Below are 14,471 nucleotides of genomic sequence, written 5' to 3' on the forward strand. Positions count from 1 at the left end.
ACATTTCAAACACCGAGTAACCTCTTCAGGCAGCAAGTAGAAATAAACTGAAAGAGTATCAAGAGATTAAAAATATATATATAAGCTCCTTCTATCTATTTCTCAAAAGGAAGATCTACAAGACACTTAGTTGCTTTCTTACAGTATCATTGCAATGCAATTAGGCACAGGCTACACCTTAAATGGGAGTGAACTCACCCATGGTCCAAACAAAATTGTCTCATAATGTTTAAAATCAAAATTAATGCACCATTAATTTACGGCTCACAGGTATAGAGACCTTGAAATAACCTCAGTAAAGAAGTGTCAAAGACAGCCTTCATTATAAAAGGTACCAAGAGAAAATTTTTAGGAGCAATAAGAGAGGTCAAGGCAATTAATTCTACTAGACTTTGTTCCCTGATTGACGTCACCCAGAAATAAAGTGACTCAGCACATCAGCATTGTTGTTTGTACATCCTTTTGCACACCAAGATATCACAAGTTGCTTATGAAAATGCATCTTTAAAGTCCTTCATTTAGGATTAGCATCCACCACAAGCCCAGCTGTCCATTTGGGCAGGTTTTACCACTCCTTCAATTAAATTTCCTTTCCCCAATGGAAAATGCAATCAATGCCAATCAATTATTGTGTCAGAGCAGAGGCGGGGGACCAAAGGTAGCCCTGGCTCAGGCTAAGGAGGAGCTGCTTCTTCATTTCTGTGATTTGTACAGCCCTGCTCCAAATCCTCTCCTGACAGATCATTTATAAGCGTTTCTCTTTGCAATTATGTTCCCGACTTGTTCGCTGAAATTGATTTTAAAACTAAATAATTACTTTAGACAAAGTCATGGATTTCTGCACTATGAGTGATACAGAGAGAGCCAGCTGAATGGAATGCATTAATGAATTTGGGAACTGCTTTGAACAAATTACACATATTGTTACAAGGAAGATTTACAGCAATAGCAGATCTAATTAAGTGCTTCATAAAGCAAAACATTGGGCAGATGTCAAACTGATAAATCATGTTTTATTTTGTTACTTTGATGAGTTTTTCCTTCTCTTAAGAAATATCTTCACCCCACATGACTGTATTGAGCTATGCAATGGTTTTTAACATTCAAAATCTGCAATCACTCATTTTGCAGTTTTCTATTGAGTGAATTCAGCTCAGTTAAACAAAATTCTTGTTCATGATCTAGTGTCAGATCATGCAGTTTCAGCTGGTACTACTCCATGCACAATCATGATAACCATCTTTTCTAAAAGGGAAATTGCATCCATTGAAAATATTTACAAAAACTTTTAATTAAAAATAGGAATGAAAATTGGAGACTACACCAATGGGTAGAGAGAGAAATTTTTTTGTAATTATTTTATGAGTGAGCAAGTCAGCATTTTCACACCTCTAGAATACCATATCTTAATAGGTATATTTTTATATATTTAGGAAGTATCTCTATGTGTGTTCATGCGCCAAGGAGAGGATCAATAAGGAATGAAAAATATAAAGCTGTCGTCAGGAGAGGATTTTACAGCATGGCTGGGGAAACTTAATGTCTCTTTGCCACTTGAGCAACACTCAAGACACTGGTCAGGACCAGGCAAAATACAGGAAGGAAAGAATGTGCAGCTCGTGTGAGCCTGCAGCAATTAGATTGTTTTTTAATCTTTGCACACCTCTGTTAGAAGGACATAGGCAAACTGGACTTGGATAACGAAACAAAGAAAATTATGGAGAGGCTAATTAAGGTCTTAACTGAAAAAAGATTATTTATTTATGTGACAACAAAACTGTGACTTGATAGCCACCTGTAAAGGTCTGCAGCATGTAAACACCTACTGGAAGGTACAGAAAGTGCCTTAGGAGGGGATAAATTGGAGTAAATTAATGAAATAGAAAAACAGAAAACATAGGTTTTCAGAACAAGAAAAAATATGACTACAGATCCCTCAAAATAACTTTTTTACCTAGAAGGATTAAGTTTCTCAGTGCTGGATAGTTGAATTGAGTTGTAAAAGTAATACAGCTCGATGGTAAACATAAGAAATGTATTTTTCTGAGGTTATCTGTTGGTGAAGTTAGCATCTCACTTGCATTAACTTTAAAATGAGTCTCCCACTGCCTAGGCTGTGACTTTCCATTCAGGAAAACCTTCAAAGAAGGTACCCAGGAAACAGGCTGCTGGCTCAGGAACAAGAAAAATATTAAAAGGATTTAATGATCCAAATTATATTGTAGGGACGAGAGTTTGCATTCAGAGTAAAGATATCTTCTAAAAGAGCAAAGTCAATAGGACTATAAACCTGTACCCTGTCTATCCCAACATTGATTTGGTGTAGCAGCAGAGAGAAAAGGGAGCTTCTGAAAGCATCGTGAAAGCAAGAGTCAGCAGATCTTACAAAGACAAATATGAGTTTTAAGTAGAACACCGGTGATCTGCATCATTGATTTTTCTTCCAGCATCTGCATATCCCAAAGGACAGTCCAGGTCATGAAAGAAAAAGTATGCTAAAGAAAAGAAAGGACCAGTTAGGTGCTGACAGAAAGGACAAGTTAGTTACCTTGCAACTGGGAAACAAAGCACAAATGCCTCGTTCTCCCAGAAGTAGGTAAGAAAGAGTTGATGTGTTCAGAACACTGAAATATTCCATCACGTCCCCCTGTACACTGGAGAACAGGACAGCAGCACCAGTCTGGTGTTGATCAAGACACTAATCAGGTTAGAAATACTTCAGTGATGTCAGTGAGGCTGTGACCACCCTTCTGTGCTGAGAGCAACACCCAGGCTGCCTGGGCTGACACTGAAGCCTCATCCCTCTGGCTGCGAGTTTCCCTTTCAGGGCAAAGAGCAACTAAATGCATTGGGAGTCTACTTGAGTCATTAGAGAGGCCCTGATTTTGTACAGAGCCTGCATAATATGTGGAAATCAGGATCTGCATTAATCAAAATTAATTAGGCAGTGTAAATGAAAACAAGGCTCCAGCAGCTGAACTGCCACATGTGTGAGTGTCCTGTCGGGCACTCCATCACCTCTGAGGGGAGCACTGAGCTCCGTGGACAGGGGGAACCAGGCACGTCTTGCACGTCTGCAGCCATTTCTAACCACGATTAACAGCACAGAGATTAACAGCAGACGGAAATTCAGCATCACATTTACATTTTATGAGCTACGTCGAAGCTTTGATAGGGCTGCAAGTGATGTGGAAACTAAGTAAGACTCGGATCAGAAAGTGGGAAAAGGAAACCATGTTCCATACCCCTGTTTCCTCCGGATCACATCTCGCTGTTTTGCTTTCAGGTGGTGGAGAATTTGTCTTTTCTGCCCCATTTCATTATTGCTGTATGTGCTGGTTTAAAGGTAAACCAGCAGGGGAAATGAACCCAACTCAAAGGAGAGATTATAAGTCAGAATAACAATTTAATAAAATAATACAATAAATATGATTATACAGACAAACAATTGGTTTTAACCCACAAAACCCAAAAGTATAACCAGCACCCTGGGGCACAAACAGAGTGGGGTTCGTTGGGCCCCCGGAGTCCAAAGTAAAAGGAGAGGGGAAAACCTGTTGGTGAGAGTGCTGTTGCAGTCTGGTCAAGAGTGGTGATTGCAGTCCATTCAAGAGTGGTGGTCTCAGTCTGGTTGAGAGTGGTGGTCACAGTCCTTCTCTGGATCCCATGAGTGGTTAAAAAAGTCCCAAGACTCTAAGATTATATATCCTCCAGTTCAGGCAGGAATGCCCAGTACCTCCCTCAGAGGCTACAGAATGCGCAGTTTTGGGTTACACCCACACAGTGATGAACTGGTCCCAGCTGTTCTAACTAGGACACTGTAGAAGCACAAAACAGGAGGCAGTTCTGCACATTTCTTACACAGGCAAATTTGTCTGGGCTTTTTCCTCTTCCCGTGTGAGCTCAGCCGAGCTGCAGTGGAAGAGCAGGCACCACGTGCATCCCAGCTGCAATGAGGCCCAGCGTGGCCCACAGTTTGGGAGATGTTCAGTTGAGTTTTGAGTTATTCAATGGCACTTTTCTGCCCAAATTTCAAGAAGTAAAAGCTTGTTTATTTTGCACAGTTATGCTTCCCTTTGTCTCACGTCTTCTAACATCTACATGAAGATGAACAAACTGAAGATTTTGGGGCTGGGCATAACCTACAGACATCCTGGGGGCCTGACACTAGAAATCTGACAGTTACACAGAGTTCCACAAATGCTCTCTTATATGCTAATCAAGTTATTTAATCAAATTAATTTCCCTCATTTTAAAACAGATAAATGGACATCTTTATTCTTATTCAAAGCTTTTTTGTGATTTGGAGAAAGACCACAATTCTGGCCAGATAAAGGCATGAAACAACTGAACTTTACAGTAAAGACAAGAAGTCATTTAGAATTCCCACTCCATAGGATTCAGTAATATTCAGAAGGATTGAAAAAGATTTAGACAGATACATTACTTTGAGTTTTAATCTAAGAATTCTGACTCCACAGTTAAACAAATTAGGTCAATGAAAAACAATCAGTTTTGGATCAGCTCTATTACAAAAGAAGGTGGTAAAAAACTTACATGAATTCCATAGGAATTTTAAGCAAGGAGAAATACTATGACCTGACACTGAGAGCCACACTTCAAGACATAGTCACTAAAGAAAAGAACCAAACTTTACTTACTAAGAAAACCCCAAATTTCCCCTCTTAACTAAGGAATTTTTGTTTTGCTTTGTTTTGGTTTTTTTTACTACATATTATGGAATTTAGAGGAATCGGATTTCTCTAATTCTTTGACCAGGATGCAAAACCTTTTTGAAAACTGTTAATTACTCTCCAACATTCTTTTACCTCATGATCTTGCAGGATTCAGTCTCCTATAGGTAAGCCAACTATAGAAATAACTTACTCCTTTGATACTTCTGTGCTTTCTAGAAACATGTAGAAGAGAGCAAAAAAACCCAGCTCATTTTGATGACTTGTCATAAAGCATCTCATGTTATTATTGTTTCTATTTTATTCTGAAAGGGGGTTCCCTGGTGGTCTAGTGGTTAGGATGCGGTGCTCCCACCGCTGCAGCCTGGGTTCGATTCCCAGTCAGGGAACTCCTCCGGGCAGATGGAGCTCGTCAGCCCTGTAAGGCCATCCATCTAAGAGAAGGTCACTCTAAACAAACCTACGTCCTGAGGACCTCACTGCCACTGTCCAAGCTCACTCGGCCCTGGCAGATGAACCTTAGGATTAAAGGGTGGGCTCAGCTCAGCGCACGCTGTGTCTCACCTAAAAAATCCACTGCGCAGGCTCGAAGGGTAAAGACCTTTCCCAAATCTTCATTCACGAAGACCGGCCATGAATGAATGAATTTTATTCTGAAGAATAAGAAAAATCCTATTAATTTCACCACAAAAAGGATTATTATTTGTAAGGTTTTGCTGTTGGTGGTAAAAAATTACAAGGCTTCAGTAGTTTCACTCCTCCCCTGATTCTGAAGGTGTCAGATCTGCTACAGCTCATGAAATCAAGGGAAAGAGAACCTGGAAGTGACAGTTTGCATTAGAACCAGATGATAACTCTTAGCAACACATATTTTGTTTTAAGAAAGCATTTTACAGGGTTTGTCATAACGATCTTTTGAAGACTTTATGGTTGTTGATGCTCTTTTGGAAAGTGGGATCGAAATCCAGATGGGAGCTTTACGGAATAGCAGCTACAGGTTTCTTGGAACCAACCTCCCTCAAGAGCAAGGAAGTGTTCACAGGGTTCCCAGACACTTTTTGGGTTTGTAAAGGAGGCAACTTGCATTGAGTGAGTTGTGAGGGGGCAAATGTTAATCTCATTTTATCTAGAGTTTCACTCAGGAAATTATTTCTCTTTTTTTGGCAGTTGACAGTGCCAAACAGATATGAGTGACTAATGGTGAAGGTCATTTGCTGAACGTTGATCCTTTCTGAAGGAGATGTTCATTTCTCATCTGCCACGGAAGGAATTAGAAAATTTTGTACAGCAGACAGAATTTTAAGAAACAATAGATTTTTCTTTTTGTAAAGGGGGTTTTCCCTCTTTTTTGGTAATTGTAAATGTACAGTCACAAACACATTTTCTCAAACTTAAATATAAGCACAGGTAATGAATTAATACAATGGCTTGAGTGTCAATGAATTCAGTTTTTGGTTATACTGATTTATTTGGAGAAAGCATCTTCCTCACCTCAGTCTACTTTACTTCTCTCTTGATAAGAAGAAAGGAAGCTTTATACAGATACCATCATTATTTAAATTTTTCTAGTGAAATTTTTACAACTGTACATTCACATAAATTTCCAGTTGGATTTCAGTAAACTCATTCTGATTTCTTCGGTTAAAGGCTGGCTTGAAAATACAATTTGTTAACAGTCAAAAAACCGAGTATGACAAATCTAAGGTCGTATTGGTAAGTCCAAGTGTCATATTTTATCCCCAGCCAGCAACTAAACACAAACAGAAAATAAAATACAGCAGAAAAGACCTGAGGATTAATTGGATCTCAATTTGTGGTTACCCACTGTCCTTTCCTCAGAATGGGTTCCACTGCTATAAGCTAACCCACAAGCACACAAAATTTGACAGAGCACTATTTTCCGTGGCTTATACTTCTGTGGAACTACTGAAGCAGGAACATATTATCCCATGGGAAAGATATTATCAAAGATTAGAAAAATGCCTCAGAAGAAAGCAGTAAAGGCTTCTGTGATTTACCAGTAACCTCTGTTGATAAAGTTGCTCATCCTTTGTAACTGTGAAATAGAAAAATACCCTTTGAGACTGTGTAACACCTTAAAATTTCCCAAACACTGAAACAAAACCACCAACATGAACACAATTTTCCAACCACTACATGCAAAAAAAAAAAGATTGAGGAAACCAATTCTATATTGTCTTGATACAGTTCATCCTATGAGTCATATTTTAGATGGCTCATAAAATTTAGTATTATATGTCATAAGCATTTAATATTATAATACATTTACTTTTATCATAAATACACTCTTAAATATTTCTTTAGGAATGTAATGTCACTAATGTTCCTGAAATGAAATTCAGAGTTTAAAAAAAAAGCATTATGGATATTTGAAAAACACCATTGTTTCCACACTTCCAGTGACTCAGAAAGAAATCCTTTGTGAATAGGAGTTAACTCCATAGGATTGGGATTTTAGCCTGAGAGAATGAAAGAAACAAAGAAAAATGTGGAACTTTGGGTACCTCAGCTTGTTCTAGTATCTATTTCTGGATTCCTGGTTCTTAAACGCAGAGAATTTTACTTGGAACATTCCAGCTTCCACCTGGATTTTAAGTATAAATTTTCTCTTTCATCATTTGTAGGATTTCACAAATCCTGACAACTCATCCCATAGTTAACAATTGGATCTCACTTGCCTTGTGCTTTTTTGGCTTTGCTGAGTTGACAGCTTTTGAACTGGCTCTGCAGGGCAGCTCGAGGCTCCAGGGGAGAGAACACAGACAAAGGAAAAAAAATAGCTGAACAAGCAAAATAAGAATCAGGTGGGAGAAACACAGCAGTGAGAGCAAGAGCATGGGAAAAAGAAAAATAAGCTCTTCAATCAAATCAGGTGGCTTCCAGGTTCACTTTTCTTCTCAGTAGAGGACAGAAAGCACTTCATGGTGCAAATGTCCACAAGTGAATTTAAAATGAGCGATAAAGCTTCCTCTTCCATAGAAGTTATAAATTCCTTTCATCCCTGTAACAGCTACATTGCTATTTATATAAATGCTCCAAGTAGTAAAGTGCAAGTTTGAAAGAAGCAGCCCGGTGCATATTTTGATGAAGTGGGGACTGGAAAAATTGAATGCCATGAACTCCCAGCAGCTAATTCCAATTCCAACTAGATCCTAGCTCTCATTAAAATACAAACTGACAAAATAATTCAGTGCTACTGTGACACAACAAGATTGAGGTTGAGAGTGTTAAAATGGCTGCAGGACCCTACCAGTAACATTTACAATTAAATCTAAAGGAAGATTTTTGGGGGGGAAAAGTGTCTTTTTCTTTGGAAAAAAAAGGCAGAAAAACATGTCAGAGGAGAAAAAGTTCCATTGCTAAACAAACTCTCAAATCCAAAAGAGAAAGAAAGGAGCTGACAACCCTCCTCTTCATCAGTATTTCACTCTCTGGTCACCCACCACACACCACTGAGTTGGTTTCAGTCCCTGCCTTGTTCTAGTGGAATTTTAATCTGCACCCAAGGCCAGTGTGCTGCCTGGAGCAAGTCACCACAAAATACCTAATTCCAGTCTTTCCTCTTGATATCATCTTATTAGACAGAAAAAATTGAATATTTATTGGAGAAATAAGTAGCATTCAAACCATGTCCAGCTCTTGAGGAAGGTCACAGGTCTGTACTCTGTTTATATTTACACTGTCAGTATTCACAGCATCCTTTGGTCATAAGTAAAGTTTTAAAACAAATGTTTCGCAATAAAGCCATAACAGAGTATTTTCATTCTTAAAAGTATTTGATTGTCCAAAAAGGTCTTTGCCTATTTTATTCAGATTTTACCTACTTTCAAGTATTTCAGCATCGCTGCTTGTATAAAATAAGACAACATCTGAAGAAGATGTTTCTTCTGGATTGTTGGCGAAAGTTTTGGAACCCATAGTAGGCCATAAGAGAACTTTAAAGCATAACATTTATTTGGTGAAAGCGTGACAAAAGTGACACGTAATTCTTAATTGCAAATTTATTAAAACACGTTTCCTTTAGTTGTCCTCGATCTATACTAATAATTCACTTTAATGATCCAGTCATCGATACCAATGGCAGCTGAATCATTAAAGCTAAAAGATGGACATAAAGTCCACATCAGCACGGGCTTCATTCGAGGTGCTGTGAAAGCAAAGTGTAAGTTTTACAGGGAAACTGCAAATGGAAGGCAAAATGATGCCATTCAGAGTAGTCCCTGAAACTTTTTTGACTTTATTTGTTAAACACCTCTCTAGTTCTGTTGTTATTATACTGCACCAGCAACTTAAATTTGTCTCTGTCAGGTTTTAAACAGCACCTGGAATGCAGTTATATGCCTCATGATACGTTAGCAGCAAAGAGGAATTCATTTGATATTTTTAACTTGTCCTTATAGAGTATTACAAGGGCAGGATGCTTGAAGGAAAAATGAAATAAAAAAAAAGTACCACAAAATTCAAAATTCTCATGTTAAAATTCAAGAAATTAACACAGATCACCATTAGTATCATAGCGAGCATAGATAATCACATGTAATCAACAATATCATACTGTATAACCCCAACTCTAGGTAAAATGTTTAAGAATTAATATTTCATTCCACTTGTGCCAGATAACTTCTTTGTATAAACAAAGCTATGGAAAGGAAGACAACCTACTTAGCTTCAAGGAACCAAATGGACTATCACACCCTCCATGATCTTTGAGAGAAAAATGGAAGTGTATCAATTAAAATCAATGTCTTCAAAACCCAGCATATAACCAATGACATTTTTTGTCATCAATTTGGATTTTCTTTGATTTTTGTTCCCCTACCTCTGGCAGTTACAGGTAGATTTTCCACAATACAGGTACAAGCAAGGTCATCCTGGCTGCTCCAGATTCAGGAAGTCTTTAGATAAGAAAGAAAAAGCAACAGAACACATCTCTGGATTAAAAAACCTTAACTATTCTTCTCATGACTGGTGGTGGTGGTTTCAGTTCTGCGGAAACTTTGAGGAGGTAATGTAAAATCTAGCACAAGCTAAGCAAAAAGCTTGGGTGACACATTTCAACATGTTCTGAACTTCAGAGAGAGTCTCAGAAATCAGCCCAGTTCCTGAGGTGTGCTGCACAGTTCACAAGCCAGGCAAGAGTCTCGAGAGCACAGACCTGAGGGTCCAATTGTCTCATGGAATAATCTACCTACCTCCAGATAATCATGACCATCTGCTTATAACAACCACTACAACACTGATGGACCCCACTGCCAATATGCCGGAGTCCTTAGCCTGAATCTATAATTACATATTAAAATAAAGGATAAGCACCCATCTGCTGTAGCAGCACATACAAAGTGTGCTGTAGCAGAATAATTAGATTTGTTATCTGAATCTTCTGCAGCCCGGTTTTCAAACCGTAGAAGGCACCTCTCAGCAGCACGATGAACGATCTACCTGCATTTGTGGCTTGGAAAGGAGAGGAAAAAGGACTTTTCCCCTACCTCACAACACGGTATCTTAAGGAGAGCTTCAGTGAAGGGAGCCTTAGGCAAAGAACTGAGGAGTGATAATGACCCTGTGGGATGCTGGGTTACTCACACAGTTATATTAACACTGTTAAGCTGACAGATCCACTCTAACAGCTGCATCATCTTTCACTGGCTGATCAAGCAAGAGCCCAGCTCCTGCAGGAAACAACTGAAAGATGTTGCAAACACTGAGTATTCAGACAAATCACATCAATTCCCCCTGTGGTAAAAACAACCCTCGTAGGCAGCAATATTGAATACAAAGCTGGAAGCTTTGGAAAGTCTTCTCTGCCCTTTCTTATCCCTCATGCTAATTAATCTCGGTGGGATTTTGTAAAACGGTGAGAACAGTAACTGTAAAATAGGATTTAGCAATCAGACATTTTGAAATTGGTGTGAGTTACTCCCCCAGCCACTGCAATTTAAGAAACCCCAATCTCGTTAAGAAACCATTAACGCAAACCAGTGACATCAGGATGTCACAGCCCAGAAATGAAGTCTCTTCAGAAGCACAGAGTGGCTCCTGTCGTGGTTTGAAGCCCCCAAAACTCCAATTTCCAAGTCCAAACCCCCCTCCCGCCCTTTAGAGGTTCAGTTGTGATTATAAAAAATGCTAATGAATTTTTTTCATCCTGATACAGGTTTGTCATAACTTCAGTATCTCTTTGTGGATTAACAAGTAAATGTCGGCCAAAAGTGACTGTAAAATCTATTGACAAAACTCTACAAAGTCAGTTTTAAGTAATGAAACAAAAAATCTACCTCTCCAGAGGAGACTACCCTGGAGTCCAATCACTTCACTTATAGGCCCCCTGGCTCCCAGGGGGGTCAATTTTCAAACCATGACAGCTCCACAAATAGGGGTGAGGGTAGTGGAAATTGTTTGTGTTTGGTTTTGGTTTTTTTTTTCGGCAGGTCTGCTTTCAAGCAGGTGCTCAGTGTTTCTTTTTTGAAGCAGAGTTAGTGAAAGACAGAATGTTACGTCTGTACTACAGCCTGACTGTGGAATAAAAGGAGAGACTTGTGCAGTTATGCTTAACTTAATGCAGAACTGAACTAATGTAGATTAGAATGAAAGATATGGGCATGATTTATTCCATGGGCATGATTTATTCAGGGATTTTTGTCTCCCTTCCTCTCCCCCATTAAATCACTTTCTTACTAGTTGCTGTCATCAGAGCCATTAGCTCATTTTAGGAAGAATTCCCATGACCATAGCTAGGGAAAGCATTGGTTAGGCAATCACTTTCCATTATTTACATTGCAGGACAAACAACATCAATATATAAGTATAAATATATAACTTCAATATATGTACAAAATAAATTTGACATTATTTTCCAGCTTTTTTTAGAGCTCACTAAATCAAATGTATTATCTTTTGATTGAAATATCTAGAATTAAAGAAAGAGGCTTTTTGCAACGTTTTTATTTCTTTGGAACAGGTGTTGGATCAGGTAGGATCAGCACCATAAAACGTGGGGAAGTCACACCTACAGCAATAAAAACTAGGGGGGAAAAAGAATCTACAGGAACTTGGTGCAAAAAGGCCAGAAACACAAGGGAAAGATACTGATGGATTACATTAAAATTACTTTTTCCAGTCTCCTTTCCTTCCATTTTGACATTGGAGAACACTGTATGGTTGCAAATCATACCTACAGATAAGTACAGAGACAAGGAATCTCAGGAGTCTGTAAATAACTAACAGTGGACAGAAAAGCAGACTATAGCAGACTTCTCCTCAGGCACAATCTCAATTGTGCTAACATTTTAAACTAAAGTTTAAACTAACACTTCAGAGGTTCAGTTGTGGTTATAAAAAAGGCTAATGATTTTTTTTCATCCTGATGCAGGTTTGTCATAACTTCAGTATCTCTTTGTGGATTAACAAGTAAATATTGGCCAAAACTGACTGTAAAATCTATTGACAACACTCTACAAAGTCAGTTTTAAATAATGAAACAAGAAATCTACCAGCAGATTTAAGTCAAAACACTGTTTATAAACCTAAATAGTACATGGCACGACCTTGATTTCATTTCAAGCCAAAGCAGCTGTTTCACTGACTAAACATTTTAGTCTGTTGGCAACCATCTAAAACCTACTATTTACTTATATTTGCAACTGAACTATAGCCCTTCTGGAATACATTTGAGTAGAGACAAATATATATATTTAAATCCAAGCTTCCAAAATACCGCAGGATTGTGCTCTTGATTTAAAAAGTGCTTTAAAAGGCACTTCATCCCCCCAGCTCTGCTTAGGTAGCTGTGCCAGTGCTGACAAGCAGGCATGGATGGCACCTCTCCAAAACCTAAGCAACAGTTCTGATTCTTTCATCTAATCAAAATGATGAATTTCAGAATTTAGAGTGAATAATTGTGAAGCTCAGGATTTACGTTTTTAAGTGTCTTCTCTTTCATTTTGCCACTGTGGGATTTGCAACCGACCAGAAGAGTAAATTGGTCTTTATTTAGGAGCAATGTCAGACTTTGTGTTGAAATACCAGCCTTCAGGTCTTTGTACTGCAATTTATACTTGTAACATCAGTCTAGGGAAAGGATAGGAATGCTTTTCAGCAGCTATTTTTGCTGGTTAAACTGACTTCTACATGGGTTTTAATAACAAGGGAATAAATATTAACCATTGAAAGGTCTTGATCTGCACACCTGCACATCTATATCCTTATAATTATGATCATTTTACCATAAGTTTATTATGTTTTTGCAGCATTTCTGTTTATACAAAAACCAAGTGTCTCCTGACCCAGGTTTGTAGCTGCAAGGACAATAATGTTTGTATTAAGGGTCTTTACAAAAGACAAAGATCCCCTCCTGTGCTTCAAATCACAATTCTCCTACACTATATGGAGCTCTCAGTGCCTTATCTACTTCAATTATAGTATCAGAATCCAATTTTATTAGGTCTTATGATTTTATTAGTGCCCTTTAAATTAGCGTTTGCTTGCAGTCACCCCAGGCTGAAATTACTAAGTGACAATGGTATTTTTGCTTTCTTTATATAAGAAAAAAAATGAGCTGGCTGGGCTGTTTTGCCATTGAACAGCTTTATTACTTTTTCATGTTTCACATTTCATACTCGTGATGCTGTAGACAAGATGAAACAAAACTGATTGAAATACATGCATACTATAAATACATAGTTCTCTGTCCTAACAGCCTTATTCTGGGGGACACAATATGAATAAAATCACACACAAACAGCACTTGGACAGATAAGACAGCTCAGTTCTATGCAGGGGCTTCTATAAATTTTTTCCTGCCTGACTCTGATGTGTGTTGTGTGAAAGGCACAACACTGGGTGTGTTTGGCAGGGCAATTAAAAGGAAAAGTCAGTAATATTGCACAAATCAGCACTTCATCACACAGCCTGATCCTACCAATAAAGGCAAGTAAACACTCTCTGGTACAGTGTTTGAGGAAGAGAGGTGCACATTTATTGTTAACTGGAACAATCCTGTGTTCATTAGAGTGAAAACCCATCCACTTCATCATCATATTTTACCAGACAACAGGCAGACCGATTCAGTCAATAGTAATGCACAAAAATTATAAAGTCTATAATTAATTTTTTGTTCGTGGCTAAGAATCTTCTAGTTTTGAATAATAAAATACCATACTCCTGTAAACGGGACAAATTATAGGCATGACAAGAATTGTAAGCTAAAGATGCAAAATCTCCACCCGCAACTCAAACATTCTTTCAGTTTGTCCAACCTCAGGCAGCTTCAAAAACCATTTAATATAATTTTGCAATTAATGGTATTTGACCGAACTACCCTATAGACAAAACTATGCTGTATAGTATTCTACACTTCATCTTCCCAGGCCAAAAATGGCATAACACATCATTTATACTGTTCTCCTGAGTCCCCTTACTCTGCCTTCACCAATACAAAACAAATGGCAATAAGCTCCATCAAAAATCTATACGTAGTCTGCTAAAGTCATAAATAGTTTTTTACATTCTTCTGTGTGTTTTTTCATTATACCTGCCATTGGGGACAACCTTTGTCATACAAATTTATGGGCACATTAGTTCTAATAATTCTGTTTTGTGTTTTATCTCTGCAGGAACACTGTCAGGAGCTGTTCCAATCATCTGTGTGCAGTAAAAGCCTTATGCTTTTAACCCATCTTATTTGCCTATGAATAGTTTTTAGCAAGATAACCACAGGCTCCTTTTTAACAGCACATTAACATCTAATGTGTGTTTGGA

The 14,471-nt window shown here is 38.2% G+C and overlaps 1 non-coding gene across 1 annotated transcript; it reads left to right on the plus strand.

The window, feature by feature from the left end:
• The first annotated feature begins 5,011 nt into the window (after positions 1-5,011).
• TRNAG-CCC lies at positions 5,012-5,083 on the plus strand. The gene has a single exon. It is a non-coding gene; the product is annotated as a tRNA-Gly (tRNA).
• Positions 5,084-14,471: the final 9,388 nt, after the last annotated feature.

The sequence above is a fragment of the Chiroxiphia lanceolata genome, chromosome 7 (genome assembly GCF_009829145.1).
Source record: "Chiroxiphia lanceolata isolate bChiLan1 chromosome 7, bChiLan1.pri, whole genome shotgun sequence".
NCBI classification, from domain to species: Eukaryota; Metazoa; Chordata; class Aves; order Passeriformes; family Pipridae; genus Chiroxiphia; species Chiroxiphia lanceolata.